The following is a 4,208-nucleotide window of genomic DNA, read 5'->3' as shown; positions in this document are numbered from 1 at the left end:
ACAAACATTTATCGCTTGACAAAAGCCTCGAGCGCCGAGCAGACGGTACATCAATTTTTCATTTAATTTAAATTTAAATTCAGCTTAGGCTACTCAGTTGTTGCGTTCAATTGTCGGGACAGGCGCAACGAATGCTCTTTGCCTTGCATTCCATTCGTGGTGACGTGGCTGCGATCTTTTGGGCGGCTCATTATCTCTGGGGCAGCTGCCAGGTCACGTAATACACTAAAATAAGTTCTGCCCGGGACAAAAATCAATTTTACGTGCCAAAACTCATCGATGCCGGTGGCTTGTACTCGCCTCAAGATGGGCGGACCGAGGGCGAGTGGGCGTGACCCGGCGACAATTATAGTTCATTTAGGCAGCGCCGCGGCATTTGTATGCCGCCGAGTTGGGTTACTGGAAATTTTGTGCCGAGGCATGAGAAAGGTCGAAAAGTTCGTTGCCTAAGTCTTTTGATTTTCGTCAGGTGCTTTTCGCATTACCGGAAGCACTCGTTAACTGATGAGTAACTGCGGCAGTCGGATGTTACCAGTGAAGTGCTACTGCGGATCGTGACCACAGGGGGTATAATCATATGATTGACTGGTGAATTATTTAAGGTGCATTTTTAAACATTTAATATGATTAAAATAAACTTTTTGACAAATGAGATTTGTCTTTTAGCAAGCGTATAAAATTCGAATTTTAATTTTTCTGATGTTATGATGTAGAAATTAAAAACTGTCACAAGACTGAAGTTCTAAAGTCCATTACTCAACTTATCTTAATCGGATTTTGAAGTGGCATACCTCTAAATGTTTCTCGAGCAACTGTGTTAGAAATTATTATTCCGGTATTCCAGAAAATGTTGCACTTTTACTAGCTGAGTAGCGGGTATCTGATAGTCGGGGAACTCGACTGTAGCATTCTATCTTGTTTTTTCTGAAGAACTTATTTTCTGGAGTGACTAATATGGGTGTTTGGTTTGGGTGATTCACAGACCGCATTCAAATCCGAAACTTATTCAATCAGCATCAATCAACTGCTGTTCTAATTTGCCACTTGAAAGGATCTGAGCAGCGATTATTGATAATTCGCCACTCCATTAATTATTAGAAAAACGAGTAAAATAAATGAACTGCAAAGATTACGCTGCAAAATGGTCATAGAATTATATAAACCAATTCGAGTGTGAATACTTTGGCCTAGGTGATTACGTGCCCAGCGTTTGAAATCGAGTCAAAAACTGGAAACTCCAAGTCAACCAATGATCATTCATAAATTTTGTTTTAACGATAGCGGAGCAATAACAAAAGGAAATACAAATAATATAATTAATTGAACTTTTATGCGAAATCTAACAGCAAACTGATGCCAAAATGGAAGCAGAAACGGTAGCCATAAACATAGACAGATGGTAGCTAATTTCGTACCGAAAGTCATTGATAAGCAGAATGTATTTTTGAGGCACATAAGATAGTTAAATATTTAGCTCTCTACAGCAAACTTCCTGTAATGCTGGCATTGAAGTGCTATTTAAAAATCTGGGTAATTGTGTCTGTCGTCGCCATTATGCTTTAAAATTATTGTTCACTTGAAATGGGTTTTTTGGGTTCTAGAAAACGAAAACAAAACTGACCGAAGGTTTTCCGCGGCTCATTTCACATTCTAAGCTGTCAGCGTTCTCATTGCGTTTATTAAGTGCTCTTCCACAAGTCAGTAAACCTGACCTGGAAAATTATGTGAAGCGCTTTTTTGAAGTCAACGTATTGATCGATAACTTTTTGTTCACCAGCAATGCGGAACCGAAGCTAACGGAGGTAACCCATGGAGATTTTCGCCTGGAGGAGTAAAACGGCGCCCAAATCCCAGTCCCTGCTTAATTCATCGATTGCTGACAGGCCAACAAATGATGGCTAACTCAAAGTTCGCACAAATCAAACAACTATCAATCATTCGAGCACACGAACAAATTCGGGTATTTTGTCACAAAAACAAAGCAATTTACTAATTAATGGTTTCTGTCGTCGAGTGGCAGAGTTCACGAATGTAAAACGCTCGGGAAGGGGAGGCGTGAGCCCCAGGTGAATGCGCGGCTTGACCCGGAAATGACCAACAGTTACGCCCAAAAAGCGACGGGGCTAAAGTATATTTATGCCCCTAAATGTTGTGAAGAATAGTTGGAAATGGCAGTTGAAAAGAAGATACATATATGTTATTAAGCTATTTAGAATGCCCTGAGGAGAAAATTAAAACCCTTATAAATCCTACCTGAGAAGCTAATTATTTTAAATGTATAGTTGGTCATGGCTAAAAATACGAATAGTGTCATTCCACATAGCTTGTTGCAATTAGTTTATATGTGGAATAGTTTGAACTGAAATAAAGCATAAATGCGTTCAAATTCTTACTTTTGCTTATGATTGGCTTCATCAAAATAATCTAAGTTATAAGTACACATTGGGTAAATAATCGTATTATTTTCAAAGCCCACAGCAAATATTAACTAAATTTGGCTTTGAATGGTCTTAATTTCTGAAGCACCTTATCCGCAGCTAAATGTCTTTCATCACATCTAGCCGCAAATCTTCTCATGCTCAAAGTTCAAACATCCATTGAATATTATTTCATGCTTTGTCTATTTCTACGTATTTATTTATTCTTGGATTGGTTTTGTTTTTTCCAATGTCTAGCGCATTGTTCATTAATCGCTGCAAAGTGATGCTGGCAAAAATGTGTTCTTTGTTGTTAATGATATTGTCAGTGGGGCTGGTACCAAAAACACATGTGGCTATCTGCGGATACGAGTATATATAGCATGTCATGGCAGCATCAGGTGTATTATTGATTCTTGCGCTGGTGTTTTGTTCGAAATGGTTTGTTGTTTTTATAGCATATTAAATAGCATTAAATAGCATTACAGAGGAATTTCGATCGGTACCTAGGGTACCACTTCCGTCTTTAGGAAGAGGTCACTGGAGCGGATGAATGGACCACATGGATAATGAGTTTAATGGATGATGTTTCCAGGAATTCTACGGGGGATTTTAAATTTTCACCTTGGAATCTCTTTTGCGGTCGCTTGGCACTTACTGACAGATTAATTTCATTACGTATTTCATTGGCATTTATTTTTAGTCCACTATTGTTTGCGCCGCGTTGTTCATTAGACATTATTTTTAGAACTGCGGGGCATTAGGTACGCCGAAAATAAGTCTAGATTCAGAGTGAAGATTTGCCATTTATAAAATGTAAAGACATAATGGCAACCAATTAGCCGGAGTTTGCCTGCCCACTTCCGCTTCTGGCCAAGTCCATTATGCCGAAACGGATCCATCTGACTAGAACTCCGTCTGTTTGGGTCAAGTACTCGGCCTCAAAGTGCTGAAATTGTTTTAATTAAATTTATTGCTCACAAGGCGGCTCATTAAAAGTCATTGGCAGGCGTGATGTGATTAATCGAGCTGTGAGATTCGGTTGACAATATTGATGACTTCTGAACGAGATTCAATCGCCCGATTTCGGGTACGTGGGTGGTCCCAACCAATCCCGTCGCATATATCATTCTACTTTCAATTCTGAGTCGTGTTGAACTGAGACTGCCCAGGCAGAAGCATTGGCCACGGCATTAAAGAAAAAACTTACAACAGTTAGTTGGTCAATGGGTTATTATGATAATGAACTCAATTGCCGCTGCTCAGAGCTTTGTTGTAATTTGCCTGGCCTTGGGACATGGCTAGAAGATTTCACAGCCAAAGAGAGAATAGATGGCGCACACAAAGACCGCGGAACGCGATTATTACGATGATTATCATTATCGCGGTGGCCGAAGAAGAAGCACACAGCTGGCCGGAGGTCAACGCGGTTGAGAAAATCAAGCTTACAAGAGCAGGCAATTACACAGCCACACAGAAAAGTATTTCGGTTTTCTAAAGATACAATTGGTTTGCATTTATCGTGTTTCGTAAATCAACTTCATTTCCCTCAGAAATTCAGAATAAATTTATATCTATTACTGTGTTTTTAAAGAATTCCAAAAGTCTTAGGCTAAATTTCATTTAAGTTGTTTTTATCAAGGCAATGTTAATGTTTTCAATTAACTTCAAAGACCTGTAATGTTCCACATATAACTTTCAAAGTAGAACCTTTTTTTATGGTTTTCTCAGTGCATCCACAAAAGTGAAGCGGCGTCAGGTGGATTTTTCAGTATGAGTGAGCAGTAGCAG

This window comes from Drosophila erecta, unplaced genomic scaffold (assembly GCF_003286155.1).
Source record: "Drosophila erecta strain 14021-0224.00,06,07 unplaced genomic scaffold, DereRS2 tig00000021-arrow-pilon, whole genome shotgun sequence".
Taxonomy (NCBI): Eukaryota; Metazoa; Arthropoda; class Insecta; order Diptera; family Drosophilidae; genus Drosophila; species Drosophila erecta.
The sequence above is the reverse complement of the archived record's forward strand: the minus strand, read 5'-3'. Positions refer to the sequence as shown.